Genomic DNA, 17,772 nt, shown 5'->3' with positions numbered 1-17,772 from the left:
AAGCTGCTGAACTATCTACCCCATCTTTGCACCTACTATGTTGACCAGATAAAAGAGTCACTCCCTGTAAATTAAAGTAACACTTGTGGGCACAGGATCTTCGAGGGGCTTTCCAAGCAAATGTGGTTACACTACTATATTATATATTATATAGAGTGTAAATTCATCCACCTTGTTTATCAACACATCTGAGTGACACCTGAAAATTCTGGGTCTATGTGCTGCAAAAAGCATAGGAAAGTGCACCAATTCCACCGGCCAGATGATGGGTGTGTTGGAAGGAAAAACATCTAGCAGAAACTTGTCAAAATGGAAAACATAAGGAAACCAAAGGTTTGCACGCTATGGAAAGACTCGAAAATTCATACACAATGTTGGAAAAAGAGTTGCATATGATTTGTTTGTGGAAACCATTCACTTACATGTGGGTCTCTAGAAATGTGTATATTACACCTGTGAAAGTTAGCGGGTCTGCATACTAAGCCACACAGGTTGGACTTGCATCTACGAAAGCATCAAATATGCAACTGTGACATTTCCTGACATCAGGGCGAAGAGGGAAGAGAGGAGAGGAATTCAAGGTTGAAAAAAGTTTTTGCATGGGTAGCACATCGCACACTAGTTCACATTAGCAAATTTGAATTATCCTTGCATTCATTTCTGGTTTTGGTTTAGTTACATATGGCCCTTTCTAGTTGGACATATATCAGCATTTAAATGTGTTGGAAGCCATTAAGAGATCCTGAAATGCTCCATTTGGCATTGCACTCTCCTGTTATTTTTACATCTGTAGTCAAAGCTTCAGTATGGTAAGGGCTAGCTAATATTTAATGAAAACAAAGCCTCCAAGATCAAGCTACTGCATCTCCTAGACTCAGGAATCATCGCTTGCAAATGTTTCTTAAAGTTTCAGTCGCTGTGTGAGAGAATGATATAAATGTTGCCTAAAAAGTCTAAGCTCAAATGACATTGTTCACACACTCCTTGTAACATATTGTGAAAACCCTTTAGGAAGAGCTGAGAATATTCCTTGGACACTAAACACTTGAGCGGTTTTTAAAACCCTTCAAAACTTCGGCTAGGAAAGTAAGAGTGTGCCTCCCATACTACATCCTTAGCAGCCAAGAGAAACCAGGACATTTGTATCACTTCGCGCCAGTCCTTGCCTTTTTGTCTCAGCAGCACTCTGTATACTGGGATCTCTGAGCCCAAATTTACTATGTGAAAAGTAAAACTACAAGTCACAGAGTACAGCATGATTTAGGTTGAAAAGGTGGGACTGGATTAAGAGCATGGGGCCACTTGGCAGCTGCGAACATCTTTCAAATAACGACAAGACTTAATATAAAAAGATCAATGAAGTGATTGAAATGTAAATTAAAAAGATCAATGAATTGACTGAAATGTAAATTGATCAATTGAAAATCTTACTATTTGCATAGTCTCTGAAAGGACACCTATAATACAATAAATTGGTGCCTGTGATTTTCACTCGATTTGCAGAAATAAAGGTCTACAAACTTTATTTAAAAAACAGGCCCCAGGTATGGAGAACTCAAGATATCTGTTGTTGTCAAAATAAATCATCAAATCTAGATTTTACTTTGTAATTCTGGTACTTGTAGTTGTTCATTTGCATTGGCAAAAGCTAAACATACATCTGAATAGAAGGGATAAATCAGGAGGAGCTAACCATAAACTAGCATGGACTGACGTTCTCTATATTATACAGTTTATATAAAAATATCAAGATGTGCTTTTGCTTGAAGCATTTATATTTTCACTGTTCTAATGAAATAAGTGACTAATCTCGAAAGAAGAAAATACGCTCGGACCTGATACTGGCCACCATTAAAGACCTCAACATGAATTGTGCAGCTGACCCATGTCAGGCTTGAGTTATTCATCCAGTCATATTTTGTTTTCAATTTTCTTCGGAACCTGTAGTTTAAATATTCTCATAATCAACACAAAATTGCATGTCCCTGAATGGAAACAGTATCAAGACTGGAGACTTTAGCATTGCAGACCTTTTCGGCTTCTGACAAAGTATCACAATTTAACACATCATCACATAGAGGGTAAATCAAACCATTGCTCTAACCTCGCGACTTCTGCCATGCTGTACAGGTCTTAGTGCTAACCAGAATAGACTATGGGAATTCTATGCTGATCATCAATCCAGTATCATCTCTAGCCCAATCAAGCTTGCTCTTCACTCTGTGGCAAGGCTCCTATCTGGAGTAATTAAATATGATACCCTATGATCAACTCTTTTAAGGGATCTCCATTGGCTCTCTCTTGATCCAAGAATATAGTTCAAACCAGCTTGCAACATCTTCAAGTATTAATCCTACAGTCAACATAGCACCACTACTCCTCCTTCAAGTTATCGGCTGCCAACAAGAACCTACCAAACCTTAATTACATTAGACTGGAATCCAACATTTTCATAACTCATGATGTGGCAACCCAAGCCGTCTTTGGCAAAGGCCCTTCCCTGTGTTCTTTGAAAAAAGCTTAAAACCCATCAGTTTTAGCTTTACTATGATTTTACTTGCCTTTCGGCTTAATTCACCCAGTAGGTCATTGTTGTCTTTCTTTTTTGTTTTTTTTTTGTTCTTTATTGGCATTTAGGTTCAATTATAACACACATTATTATACCACAAATCGCCGTACTATAATCGTCCATATGTCAAACACATTTTAGTCCCAAGAAACAGTATTCCCACGTGAGGATATTTTCATACATTATATGATCAGAGAGACACACATTTCAAAATATTGTGGTGTATAACAATTTCAATGCCATAAGGGTGAATAAACATAAACAGTAACCCTACCCCGTGTGTCGTCCTGTCCCTTGTAGCAACCTGGATCCTAGCAGTAGTCGGACCCTCAATGCAGTTCGTGCCAATTACTAACGTATTGACCTTTCCAGGCCTGGGCTAATTATTCTCACGCCACTATGAGTCACATCCCCTTGCTCCGCCGGTTGGGAGGTCTGATCCCAGTCTCCTTGGAGGTCTATTAACATGGTATTCCATGCCAACTGTCCTCCTCTGCATTGTCGTCTCGGCTCACAAATTTCATTCTGATGAGCTCCGCCATTGCCCACTCCTTCATATCTCTTAGCCAGTCAGCATGTGATGGTGGTTGGGGTTGCATCCACCGTATAACTACTCGTCGCTTAGCCAATACCAAGCCCAGATTTACAAATTTCCTACTCAGTGCCTTAGTTTTGGGCCTAGGTAGTAGGCCCAGGAGTACCTGTCTGATTTCCCGTGGGATAGTCCAACCCGCAGCTTCTCCTAGACAGTGGCTGTCCTCCCTATGCTTGTGTTTGCCCCGTCCCTGGAGCTTAACGTTTTTCATCAATTCAGAATGGAAGACTTGTAATCTTCCACTGTCAATGTATTACCTTTTTAGTTCTTTCCGCACTCCATGGGATTGCACTACTTTCCCCTCTGTCTTTTCCTGTCCGCTTGCTATCGCACCCTACCCACCCTACCGACTTTCTGGGATCACTGATGATGTTCTGCCCTAAGCAAATATCATTGTGAGGTGTATAAGGAAGCCACAATAAAGTAGGGAAAATGAGTAATGTCTACTGATCTATTACGTAGACAAGTAGATGGGGGAGCTCTACAAACTGTAAAAATCAAGGTGGATTCTCACATATTATGCAAAGTAGAAGGGGTAAAGCACGGTAAAAGCTGCACTCTATGTGGGCAGGAAATAATGGGATTACTTTCTCATAGTGATTTTTTTTACCGCAAATCCTTTCCTCTACTTTGTGTATAAGAAAAAATAACTACTTTTCTTTCTTTTTTTTATATATGTTATATTTTTGAGTGCTTTTATGCATGATTTTTATAGTTTTAAGTTATTGTGTTTGCGTTTATGGCAACTGCCGAAATAAAGCTTATTATGATGATGGTAAAAGAATAGCATTCCCAAATAGCAACAGAATCGATCAGCTCCAGCTTGTTAATTTACTGCAAAGTCCATGCAGAGTTGGAAAAGATGCGCCAACACAGAGAACCTTGAGGCATTTCACATAAAGTGAGCACTGAAAGTGCCAACTTAAGATAAGTCTCTGGCACAGTTTTGGGCTGACTCATGTCTTAAATAGCTGAGAAGCTGGAACAGCTGTGTATTAATGCCTCTCACCCTTGTAAATGGTTGATTGTCATGGCAACTGTAAAGACAAGTGTGTCATTTAGCTGTAAATGTAAGAGCACTCTCTAAAGTAAACAAAACATAACACAATATGCATGCAAAGCAACATAACACAATTTAAACATAACAGGGCACAAGAAAAAAAATCAAACATGAAGTCAACAACATCACATTCCAATAAAGCTGCACAAATGCACAACAGTACAAAAACAACGAATCGCCACCACAACAAAAGTCCATGCTACAACTATGAACAAACATGCTCTTCAGAACTGCTTCCTCCTGAAACCTACTTGCATAACACAGTGGTAAGGAGTATGTATTTACAGTAAACACTGCTCTACTTACCACCAATCATATGAAATAGCACCATGTGTCTTTTCAGGCAGACCAATCTTCATCTGCGCCAGAGGTTATCCTAGGGGTGGAATGTACGGGATTCTTATGTCCCCTTTGTTCCAAATGAGTGTAAATGATTGCTATTAGCATTTTGAACTGTGCATTTGCCCTTGAGAAGCCATCTTTCCCACTACTCTGAATCACCTTTGATTTCCACCTAGAATGTGGTGTCTTTATTTTAATGGTGGCTGCTTGTTTCACAATCATGGTCAAGATGAGTTGCAAAAGTTTCCATGCTATGTGCAACACCTTTGCTTATTGAATTTTTTTAAATAGCTGTCAAGGTGGTGAATAGTTAGGCTCATTGTTTGTTTTATCAACAGAGCTGACGCTGGACCAGTGCTTAAATTGAGTCTGTGGTTTCTGGTGCTCAGCACCAGCACTTAATTGCCAGAACCTGCACTTATGACAGCTCCCACATGGTGGCACTGTTTGCAGAAAAACTGTTGTTTGTTAATTCAATATACAGTAAAAACAACTAACACCTGCCAGCCACGCCATTCTTAAAGCTTTGGCGGCCTCGAACAGTCTAAATTGTCACCTTGTAGCGGTGTGATGGTTAGTAGTTGTGTAAGTACAGTGGCAAAGTGTGGTGCAAACTGCAGTGGTCTCCTGATGAGGGCCAGTCACTTATGTTTTTTTTACAAAGTAAGCACTGTGCTGCACTCACCCCTTTTCTCGTCACCATCCCCGCCCCACGGCTTGTAATTTACAATAAATTTGACGACCTCACTCCTTAGTCTCCAGTCCTGTACGTTTTACCTACAAATCATTGATTTCAGGGGTGTTAGTTTAATTAGGGAAACAAAGCAAGACTACAGTCCCCAGAATGTATTCATTAGGCTAACACACAAACGGCAAGGACTGGAAACAGTCAGCAGTGGCCGCCGCATAGAAAAAGTGGTGAGGCTGGGTGATGTGGTGCAGGGTGAGCCCTGGAGGGGGAGCACAGGGGGGAAGGTGGAGGGATTTTAATAAAAATAAAAAGTTGAACTTACCTGCTGCCACCCTCCTCCTGGGTCGCACCTCCGTACTGGTTCTTCCTGGTCCTAGCAGACACTGGGACTACGTCACAAAATCCCTGTCCAATCCCCGCGCTGCTCTGCTCTCCTGAGCAGTGCGGGGATTGGCCAGAGCAGGCTGGAAAGAAGCCCCGCTCAGGTCAGGGAGACTGTGGGGTTTCTAGAGCCTGGCTGTTCAATGCAGCTGGGTTAGACAAAACTAAGTGTGCATGTGTGTTTTAGTCGGCCTGAGACAGCTGGCCAAACGCATATGCCCACTTAGAGAGTGCACATAGCACTCCTCCTCTCCCATGTCATGCCCGGCCCCGCTCCTCACTGCATACGCTGGCTGAGCACGATAATGGAATATCGTTTTAATTTTTTAGCTGCTGGCTCTGTCCAGTGGGGCGACACTCCTCCGCCATTGCAGAGGAGCCGCCCCTGGAAACAATGTCAGTAATGACCTGGAAGTAGCCATTGCCTTCCTACATCACCGTCCCCGTTCTTCTTCTTTTTTCTGTCTTAAGTCACTAGGATTCTATTACGGATACTATCATTAATGATAAACTTAAAATGTTGTGATAATATTTTCCCACAATTGTTCTAAAAAAATAGTAATTTTTTAAAATACTACCTTTTATGTCTCTTTCTGTTTTACAATGATGATGTTGTCACCTTGGTGTAGACGTGTCTGAAAGTTTTCCGCCGTTGGCAAGTGTCGTTTGGGCCTGAAGTTCCTCGTCTAGACTAAGGAGGCCTAAATATTATTTTGGACTGGCTTCTGGATTTTTTTTTTTTCTCCAGCCCTGGTCCCGGCATCAGTGAACATCTGCTTCAGGATGCTGAGTCAACTGTTATGCAACAGAGTGAGGTTTCCTTAGCTACAGAGCTTCTGAAAAGAAAAGGCGCCTATTCTGCCTTCAACACACTGAAGGCCTCGGCAGCGGCAGGTCAAAGTGGAACCTATTAAACACATTTAGAATGCCCTGTGGTGGTCTTAATGATAATAATTGAAATAATAGGCAGTGTGTTATACAACTCCAACCACCACAGCTGTTCTCATTTAGGAGCCTGAATGTAACATATGGCTCTTTTGTGCATTATAATAGTTCTCAATTTATCTCTTTTGACTCTCAGGTGCCTGCCTCCTGACTGCAAAAAAATGCCTACTAATTTCATCGTTTCTGAGTATTGATGTCATACTTCCGAAAATGGCGATCACAGAAACCATCAGTAATTACCTGCTATTCTTAAAGTGGCAAACACGCAGACCTGAAAGAGCGAGTCTTCCGTAAACCCAATGATGTTCATGGTGTAGCAGAAATGTGACGTGCTCCCTTCTAAGGAGTCCAGTGATTGGGTGGATTTTATTTATTTAATTTATGTAGTGGTTTTTATATAGCATGGACCAGACCCAAGGATGTCAGAGCACTTTACTTTGAGAATAGGACAAAATGTCGCAAGAGTTGCCGTACTGAGTCGGGGGGGGCAAGGCAGTGGGGTATTATTTGCAGAGATTTCTGAATGGTACCAACAAAAACATTGTGTATTTATGTACCCTATATTTACACCTAAAGTCATTCAGTCTGTACAATTTGTGTTGATTCATAGTTTGGGAAATTGTTGGGAGCATGTTCCAAAATATGATTTGCTACCAATCCAGCTTCAAACTTTGCTCCATTGTGGAGACAGCTACTCTTCAAATAGTCAACAAAGCCCTACTCGATTACGACAAAGGGGATCCCTGCCTTCTTATCCTGCTCTACCTCTATGCAGCCTTAGATGCACTCAACTTCCAGGCATTGAACCACACACTCAAATCATGCATGGGTGCCTGTAATACGCGGTGATTCTCCCAGTAATCTTCTGCAGAGTGCCCCAAAAATTCACCATGTCCCCCCATCACCTTCAACTTTTACGTGGAACCCATAGGATCCATTCTTATAGACAACAATCTCAAGATTTATCAATACACTGCAGTTTCTCATTGCGGAGGTCTCGCCACAAGTGCGGGCACCCTCGTCGCAACTGTGGAGCCTCCGCCACACATGCGAGGCCCTTTGTGAATCGGGCCTTTAGTATTTCAAGAGGTAAAGGACCGGCCTTCTCCTTGTACATGCCCAACCCCTAGAACACTCTCCCCATCAATTTCAGAATTGCATCATCCATCCTGCTATTCAGAAATAACATATCTGTTTAAAGAGCGCTACTATCCTATGCAATAGGATCCTACTTGTTACTTGCCTTCTTTTGAAATATCTAAAAATATATTCTTAGGCCTCACCTGCTGTTCACTGGTCTTCTACTTTTACACTAAGCAAGCACTACATACGTACATTAATCCAGTGATTAGATGCTTTCCCATTGATAATTTAGCAGTACTCTATTCTGTGTTAACAACTCAATAGATTTGAAAATTCTATGATGGGCAGGTAGTGACCACCATCATGTGTGTCTGCAGCTCCCTGTTTCACCAAAAAAGGTGCACCTGTGGGGTGGGCCTAAATATTATAGTAAATAAAAGTCAAATCTGCTACGGAGAGCAGATTTTATTAAAGAGCTAGAAACATTTACAATAGGCCTGGAGAATGTTATGCTGAAGCCCGTCTTAGTGATGTGTATTGTATTTAATAATATTGAATCAGCTTACTATAGTTTTTTCATGTGACTGTAACTCCCCTGACACCCATGGTTTGAATAAGTCTACCAGGCAGCTAAGTTTAAGAAGAAGCATCCAGTGTGCTTTTTAAGAAATGTAGGCTTCAGCTGAAGGCATATAAGAGTCTCCATAGGTTTAAGAAGTGCCTAGGAGTCAATCTGACCCAGCTGGTCATGGGGCATGTCATAGGTGTCAAGGAGTCGCTGGGCGTTTGGCTTCTTGTGGCTATGGGATTAAACGGGCCTGGAACTACTTCATCTCAGACTAACCCAGAGGCCAGACAGATCAATTATGAAACTTATTGCAAGGGAAGAAATCACCCAGATCACAAAATCATTGATAACCAATCATGGCCCAGGCCTAGATGGCATACCAAGAGCCTTCATGCACTGGTCCAGCTTTCATTTTTATTGTAAATTTGGGTACCTCCCACAGCCACATCACCTACTTGCATTTTGAAGAATTAATGTCATATTTCTAAATATTTTTGTCGTTTGAGGTTTTGAGAGTAAATGGCTTATTTGATTAAAATAAACCTGTATGGCAACCTTCATGGCTTTAGGAAGCATGTTCATGCCTTCCAGTAGGAGGAGAATGGTGGCTTCAGGGCAGTCGTTTAGATTCCCAAGTACCCCATGTCGGTGCACAAGGAATGGACAGAAGGACTCTGGGAGATATTCTCACTCACTACACGGGAGAATAAAAAATCCTCTACGGCTGCACACCAGGAAGTGGTGATTTGAACACACAATAAAGTCAGTCGCGGCTTCCTGGCTCCTATTTCTGTACATTATTTGGAAACCATGGAGTCTGAAGCTCTTATATTTGTGGGAAGTGGGAGAAGCTGGCGCTGGTATCCAATCTATGAAACAGGCGCTCGTGGTCAGTGTGAGTAGCAGGCAATGCTAAAGAATGGGAGAAAAAGGCTCTTGTGCACAACTTGAGCTCCAGGCACTGTTAAATGATGCATGAAACGGGTATTAAGTGGATTTCAGGAGTTGCAGGCATGTGTAAGTAGTGGGTGAAACAGGCACTAGTGGACTTCATAAGTACCAGGCAATGGTAAGCAAAGCTTGTGAGGAACTAATGGACAATGTAATGAGTAGGCACTGGTGGACTGTGCAAGGAGATAGTATTGGTGGGTAATGTGAGGATCAGGCTTGTGAAAAGTAGACTTTTATGGACAGTAAGAGAAGCCTTCACTGGTGGCCACTGTGAGAAAGAGAAACTCATGGGCATTATTATGAGCTGGTACTGGCAGGTTAGAGACGCTCGCATTTTGCATTGTGTAGGGAACTGCCATTCGTGAGAAGTGTGAAGAGCTGACACTGGTGAACAGTGGGAGCAGGAGACACCGAAAGGCAGTGGCAGGTTCCTGCACTGGTTGACAGAATAAGGAGCTGACCCTCATGAGCTGGGTGAGAAGCTGGCACTGTTCCACAGCAAGGAGTTTATACTGATGGACAGTATGAGGAATTCACAATGGTTGTAGGATGAGGAGCCGGTTTTAAAATGCAGTGTCTAGAACACATAATTGTGGAAAATGTGAGGAGTGAACACGAATTGTGAGGAGCTGGCATTGGTTGCTATGGTGAGCTGAAGGTACTTGCAGCTAGAAGCTGGCACTGGTGGGCCATGAGAGGAGGTAGCCTAGGTGTGGGGATGGTAAGCTATGTGAGAGTCTCTTTCCCACTAACTGGGTCATCCTTCCCCTGCTCAACTAATCCTCCTGCCTAACGCTCCTCACTCCTTCCGTGCCATCCTGTCAAGGCAATGGTACCTGTTCCCTTCAGTATCCTTCCTTGGGACCACTCAGCTCAAATCCACCACCCTCAGGAGGCTAATCTACTATGAACTTCAGTTAACACAGAAAACAAATTACAAAATGCACCTTTGCTTCTGGAGGAAACCGACTGCGCACTTGCTCAGAGGGGGCATTAGATGGATATAGTCAGTGGCGCCTGGCCCCTTTTGAAAGTGGTGGGGTGGGCGAATTGGCACTGTGAGAAACTAGCAATGCCTTTAGGCTCAATGCCAAAGTTCTCAATTGTGGTCCGTTATAAACAACCGTGGTTGTTATAAATAGCGTTTATAACGGACCAAGACTGAGAGCTCTGTTTTTTTGTGTGTTTTTTTTGTTTACATTTGTTTATTGGGTTTTAGTATTTCTTGTTACAAAGTGATATAGTAAAACTACAATATATCGACATGCGTTTGCAGGAATTTGAAAAATGACTGTAGATAGTAGAATTACAACAGTACTGCATATTAAACAAATTAAACATAGCACAGTGGAATATTCTGGATGTTACCCACTTGCCTGGTTCCATTTCCGAGTTAATACTCTTGCTAGACCATGGTTGGGTGAGTTTCCCATGACCGTGGGTTGCTGTTTTATCCCTACGTTTGCATTTTTGTGTTATGACATGCGATATGTGATAAATGCTTTCCCTTATGAGAAACATCGCTTTTGAAACTGCCGATGAATAATAAAAACTACCAACTGTGGGGATGAACTGGGGAAGTTATTGGAGAGCGGTTGGAATGTGTGTTAGTGAAATCGATCGTGCGTCTAGTCGTATTTTCACCACACTATGTGGCGTCGTGTGGGGGGGCTCAGCGGGCCGTCTCGACTGAGTGCATGGGTTTAACTGGTGCAGTCCTTACATAGCACTTGCCTTAGGTTACGGGGCTCTGCCTTGTACTTACTTCTGCCGGTCCCATTGGGTATGGGTTTGGTGTCTGAAATTGAGAGGCTACAAGTGATTCCGTTTGCGCTGCTTCATGCGTGAGTTGGTATAGTAATTGTGCCCACTCCAGAGATTTGAGATGCTTACGTATTCCCTTCACTTCCTCATCCCTCAATACCTCTTATTCCGCTGCACCCCACTTTTTCATGGCACCTACCCAGGCTGCCTCAGGGGGTCCCTCCGGGGCCCTCCAGTATATGGCTATTCCCCTTTTTGCTAAGCGAATGGCTAGGGATGCGAAGCGGATCTGTACCTTTTCGGACTTCCGCCTGCGGAAGATTCCAAGGGCACTCGCTTCCCATGTAGATATGGTCATAATGTTTGCCGTCGCTCGGAGTGTCTGGTGGAACTTATTCCAGTATTGTTGGATAGTGGGGCAATCCCAAAACATGTGCTTGAAGTCTGCCTCTGGGGTCTGACAACGGGGACATGCAAAGTGTGTGTCGGGGTAAAAACGGTGGTGGCGTTGTGGTGTGAGGTAGGCTCTATGGAGAATGTTGAATTGGATGTTCTTGGGGAGCACGTTTCTGGAGACCTTTTTTGGATACTCTAGTGCCTTCTCCCAATCTTTATCATTAAATACCCATCCTACTTCAGTTTCCTATGTCTGTCGCAACAAATGTAATGGGTTGAGGATCAGTTCCCGGATAGCCTTATAAAGCCTAGTGACTAGGTGTCTACCCGTTCCCATAAGCAGAATTTTACGTAGCACCGGATGTGTTGGAGGTTCCCCCTCATGTAGTGACGGCCGCTGTCTAAGAGTTGCCTGTGTAACAGGAATTGGCCCGGTAGGAGGTCGTAGTTTTCCACTATTTGGGCATAGGTCCGTAGCTGTCCATCTTAAAATAGGGATTCCATCTCAGTTATTGAGTGCTCAGTCCAAACCTGAAGAGCTCGGGCGGTGTAGTATTCATCCTTTCGGGGGAACCCTACTAGTGGGAGTAGGGGTGAGTATAGGGGCTTCTCTCTGGATATGCAATGGATTTTCATCATGCACGCGGGGGCTATGGACACCTGCAGAGAGTAGGGCGCAATAGCTTGGTGCTTGGCATGACAGTCTCCGAATTGCCGGGATGGGTATGTGGCGCTCGTCAGTAATTGTTTCTCCTATATGAAGCTCTGCTATCCAGTGTGATAACCTCTGGAGTTAAGCCACCAGGAAGTACGCTTCAAAGGATGGTGCTCCCAGTCCCCCCTGATCTGTGGGCAAGTACAGTGTGGTTAAGGCTACCCTATGTCGACCCCCCCCCCCCAGATCAAGGCAGTGAGCAGTGAATCCAGCTCCCGAAAGAAAGGGTGCAGCGGTATCACTTGGAGATTGGTGAAGTGATAGAGTAGTCTGGGGACCATAATAATTTTAGCCAGAGCTACTCATCCAATGGGGGCTAGGGGCAATGTGTTCCAAAAGCCCACTGCCGTTCGTATTCCCGCCAGCACCTTGCGGTGGTTCCCTTCATACAGGTCCTCTGGAGAGTGGTACAGCCTCACCCCCAGATATCGAGGTGCCGCAGCACTCCAGCTGATTCTCTGAGCTCCTACAGATATGTCGAGAGGGGCCAAATGGGGGCTCAGCGGATAAATCGTGGATTTGTCCCAATTGACTTTGAGGCCGGAGGCCTCCGTCAAGTTCCACAACGCCGTCCAGATTGGGGTGAGGTCGCTCGTTATGTCTCGGACATATACCAGAAGGTCGTCAGCATACAATGATACACAATGTACCGTGTCTGCTATCAGAATTGCCCATGTCTCGCCCTCCCGACGCAAAAGTATCGCCAGGGGCTCTACTGCCAGGGCAAACAGGAGAGGCGACAAGGGGCACCCCTGCCTCGTGCCTCGTTATATCGGGAATGGGGCAGAAATGTACTTACCCATTCTCACCCGCGAGGTTAGGCCTTTATATAGAATTCACGTATACGCCATCAGGGTAGGCCCTACGTTTATTCTACGGAGGACTGCAAATAGATACGGCCACATAAGTGTGTCAAAGGCCTTTTCGAGGTCTAGAATCAGACATGGCGCATTGGGGAATTGAGCACTCACCCTATCTTGGATATAGAACAGCCTGCGTAGATTCTGCGAGGTATTCCTCCCCGGGACAAACCCACATTGATCTGGGTGGATCAGTGGTGAGAGGATTTGAGCATAACGGTCAGCCAGTATTTTGCCCAGTATTTTACAGTCTGCAGTTAGCAGCGTTATGGGTCTGTACGAGGCAAGGAGCATTGGGTCTCTGTGTGGTTTTGGGACTGTGACTAAAATAGATTCCCTGTGTGAGCCGGGGAGCTCGCCTCTGTCCAGCGCATCTTCGTACATGGCGACTACGCGGGGGATCAGTTGGGCTGAAAAGGTCCTATAATATTCTAGTGGGAAGCCATCCATTCCTGGTGCTTTGTTGCACACCAATGCTCTGATTGATTGGGTAACGTCAGGGGACGTGATCTTCGCCTCTAGGGCTTTTTTGTCTGCAGATGGGATGCGAGGTATGAATAAAGGGAGGAGGAATTGGGTTATCGCGTGGTGTCTTTCCTGCGCTGGGGCCTGATGGATACCCGAGTAATAGTCGTGAAAGGTGTGCAGGATATCTACCTGCGGGTGTTGAGGGACCCCAGTCTTGCCCATTATTTCCGTAACTGGTTTCATATCTGTGTCTTGCTTAGCTAACCACGCTAGGAGCGTCCCGGCTCTATTGCCTTCTCTATGCACCTTGGTAGCATATACCCTAAAATTGTATTTGTGCAGACCCCTCATTGCCTCTGCATGGGATGTCTTGGCCGCTGCCACTTGGGCTGGGGTGGCTTCACCCACATCAGCCTTTTTCGTTAATGCCGCTAATGCCACCTCCGCATTTTGCAGTGATCTTTCGAGTGTTCTCCGTACCCCCACTATTTGTTGTATGCAATGCCCCCTGGCGGCGACTTTAAATGCGTCCCATTCTATCAGTCTGGACGTCGCCATGCCGGTGTTTAGTGTGAAATGCTCTCGGATGTGCTCCCCGTGTTCGTGGCAAAACGCCTGATCTGTGAGGCAATCTCGTGGCAGTTTCTAGGTGGGTATGGGGTGGCTTCCACCTGAGGGTCATTATGTGTGCCTCATGATCCGATTAAACTCTACCCAAGTAGTCTGTGTTGAACTCTCAGGAGTATTGTTGTGGAGCAGAGAAATCTATCAAGCTGCACTCGGAGGTTATGAGGGATGGAGTGGAAGGCATATAGTTTGGTGTCTGGATTCTGCTCCCGACATGCATCCATCAATGCCCGGTGCTCTACCCAGGTTCGATATTGGTCTGTCTGCTTGTGCGCGGGCGACTGCGCTGACGGGGGTGGGAGCTATCAAGATGGAGGTCCAAGGCACAGTTGTAATCGCCGACTAAGAGCCATGGGACCAACGTGTATTGGGTTAACACTCCGGTAAGATGCCCCCAGAATTTATCTTGTTCTACATTAGGTGCTTATATGGTCCCTAACAGTATTGGCTGGCCCTCTAACAACCCTTCTAGCAGGGTATATCGTCCATCTTTATCTACTGTACGCGTCTGTTCCCTGAAGGGAGTCCCAGTCCGTATCCATATCAGGGCACCCCTAACGAATGCGGAGTATGTTGTGGCACATATAATATCCCGCCATTTCTTACACAGGCGATCCACCTCAGCGGCTGTCAAGTATGTCTCCTGTAGGAGAGCTATCTGTGCCTTCTGTCTCTTGATATATGCATAGGTGGCGTATCGCTTGTTCGCTGAGTGCATGCCTCTGACATTTAATGTAATGATCGTTATGTCCGTGTTAGGGATCTTGGTGGCCATGTCGCATAGTGTTTAAGGGGAAGGCTGCCTGATCGTGATGCCTAGTCGGACTCCCACTTCTCCCCCCCATTATGCCAACCACCCGCACACATTTCACAGTTTCGACTGTTCGCCCCGCTAAGGGCAATTGGGGAACTTGAGGTAGGGAAAGGTATAACTAGACAACGGGAATTATTGGGGGACCTATCGCTCGGGGCGATACGTACGACTGAGAGCTCTGTTGTTGACACTGGAGGCAGTGCGAGTTTCTCACAGTGCCCGTCAGTGAGTTAAAAAGATGTTAAAACACCGAGCCGACTCAGGTAATGCAAGATTTTAAAAAGCATGCAATTTTAACCGTAACTAAATTGCTGGCATGCATTACATTAACGTTTTAAAGTTAACCTTTTATATTTCGGCTCAGTATACTGCTGTGCCATAAATGTATAAATAATTGTGAAATGTTTACAGGACTTAGATGTATAATGGAAGCAAGCTGGATGGTATTATTATGGTAAACTCTGTGTATGGGCGTTTAGTTATGGTGTGAAATAATAATGAATAAAGTTTAAAAAAAAAATAAACTTTTATATTTCGATTTAGTTACTCTTTATAAGTGCTTAATTATATAAATATATATATATATGTATATACACAGTGGCGTAGCCGGGGGCACTTTTTTTGGGGGTGGCGGGAGTCATGTCTGTTGACCACCACCATCCCCCTGGCCCTGAGGACAAGTCCTCTGACCCTCCCCTGGAACAAGTCGTCTGTTGGCTGCCCCTCCCCCACTCTTACCTGCACCCGGGCGGCAAACATTGAGGGGCCTAGCTGGGTGGCAGTACGTCCAGCTACGCTGTTGTACATACACATATACACATATATACATATATATATATATATATCTATACACACACACACACACACACACACACACACATACATATAACTTACAAATAAAATGTTTACTTGGCCACTGGCTGCACATCCTCTGAGTTCTTCTCCGGTCCATAGCTCCGAGTGCGGGGTCACATCAAGAGCGAACTCCCCCTAACAATTCCAGACACTGCTCTTGTGTCGTTAATAATGTTAACCAGCATGAGAGAAGCACCAGGATTTGTTAGAGCTCTGTGCTCCTTTTAACACAGGGGTCCTGTGTCTGTTCTCGACCCGGCTGTCTAACACAGCTCAAGTTGAAGAGGTTTTAAGTGCGCATGTCGGGTTGGCTGTCGCAAGACAGCCGGCCAGACCGACATGAACACTTTACACTGGAGTGGCCACCATTACTCCTCTCTACTGCAAATCAGCAGCAATGACCCAGCCCACCCTTACACTCAGCGCATGCTGGCAGCAGTACAAAAAAAATGGTAATAAAATCATTATATTGCTGTTTAATTTTTAACAATTGCTGTGCTCGCTGCAGGGGGGAGCGACGCCCCTCTGTCCTGATGGAGAAGCCATCACTAGACGCAGTGTCCGGAACCCCGCAATGTAGAAAATGTTTTTTAATGAATGAAATATATAACTTTTAACCAAGTTTATTAAATATAAATAGGGTCAGTAAGGCTGAGTATTTTTTAAATTTCGGTTCAAAAATTAATATTTATAAACCAAATTCATATATTTTAATTACTTTACTATTTAAAATACATTTAAGTTGATGAGTTAATGTGGTGTACATTTTAAAATTTCCAAGTTCATATTAAATATTTGAAAATAATTTATATTAAAATATGTTTATTGTTTTTGTTACAAAGAAAAATAAACTTTAATAAGATTCCTATTTTAGCCATAGGGAGATCTTCACCTCGGAGGCAGCCGAACGATCTTAAAAATGTCTCCTTATCATATAAATCCTCATATGGCCATGTTTTGGCCGGCCTTGATGGGAAAAAACATTCCTACAATCCCATTGAGTATTACCTTGAAGTATGCTGTGCCATCTCTCGTACTACCTTCAAGCAAGCACAAATTGTTTAACTTTATTAAGTTACTATCATACAACATACAATAATACCTACTCAGGAAACCAGTTATGGAGTAGGGTGAGTGTTGTCCCCAACACTCCAGTTCATTAAAATATTATGCCCACCCAAATGAAAGAACTAATCAACAGTTGTAAAATGAAAGTTCAATGAATAACATCCCCCCCATATACTATTCAATGTATAGCCCACTTCCCAGATTGTAATTTATGCAGTACCCAGAAGTGCATCACAGCACCTAACTTTATAGGCTTACATTATAGATAACCTAGTTTCCCACAGACCCTCCCAAAACAACTGTTTGTGCTACCGGATCTCATGCACTCCACACAGGCACTTGCACCCACCTTATGAAACGACTCTACAAGCTCTTGTGAAACACTACAATATCCCAATGGTAAGTAGTGTTGTATGAGGAGCATGTTCTTCATCTGAAGCACTAATATGGTGAAGTTGAAGACTGGATGGCTCACTCCACTCTTTAAAGCTCAGCCCCTCAAACACTGAGTCAGTAATGTTCATGGCTCCTGCCATGCCTCAGCTCCCTGTTAAACTAGATCATGAAGCAATTGGACATTGAATAAAAGCCTAACATGGTTTAGCAGAGGATTTGGATTCTCATCTTTTTGTGGGGCTGCAGGCAGTAGGATTTGGAACACAAGCCAAAACAAACAAAAAAGCTATCACTCTGAATAATGCACAGTGTTTATATACAGTAAACAAACCATAAATATACTTTTCCTCTACACTAGTGCTAGTTTAATGCCAATTCCTAATGAGGATACATTTTAGGGATTTGTCACAGAACAAAGATTAACTTGCTTCACTGTTTGCCTGAAAACAGATCTTAATAGATTCGGTTCTCTGCATTCTGTAAAAGAATGATGCTTTAAAATGAAAGTCTGTTTTAAGTGAAGAATGTCTAAAGGATGTATTTGTTCCACACAATAGTGCACTCAGGCAAGGATTGCCCAGAGAAGTGTGAGCTCCCAATAACATGTCTAAAATGTATAGTCTC

General features: G+C 43.8%; 1 protein-coding gene across 2 annotated transcripts in view; it reads left to right on the top strand.

Moving 5' to 3' along the window:
* The window catches only part of ARHGEF3 (Rho guanine nucleotide exchange factor 3), an 898,185-nt gene that overhangs the window by 537,028 nt on the left and 343,385 nt on the right, over nucleotides 1-17,772 (top strand). The gene's annotated exons all lie outside the window — the stretch shown is intronic.

This window comes from Triturus cristatus, chromosome 9 (assembly GCF_964204655.1).
Source record: "Triturus cristatus chromosome 9, aTriCri1.1, whole genome shotgun sequence".
NCBI classification, from domain to species: Eukaryota; Metazoa; Chordata; class Amphibia; order Caudata; family Salamandridae; genus Triturus; species Triturus cristatus.
The sequence above is the reverse complement of the archived record's forward strand: the minus strand, read 5'-3'. Positions and strand labels throughout refer to the sequence as shown.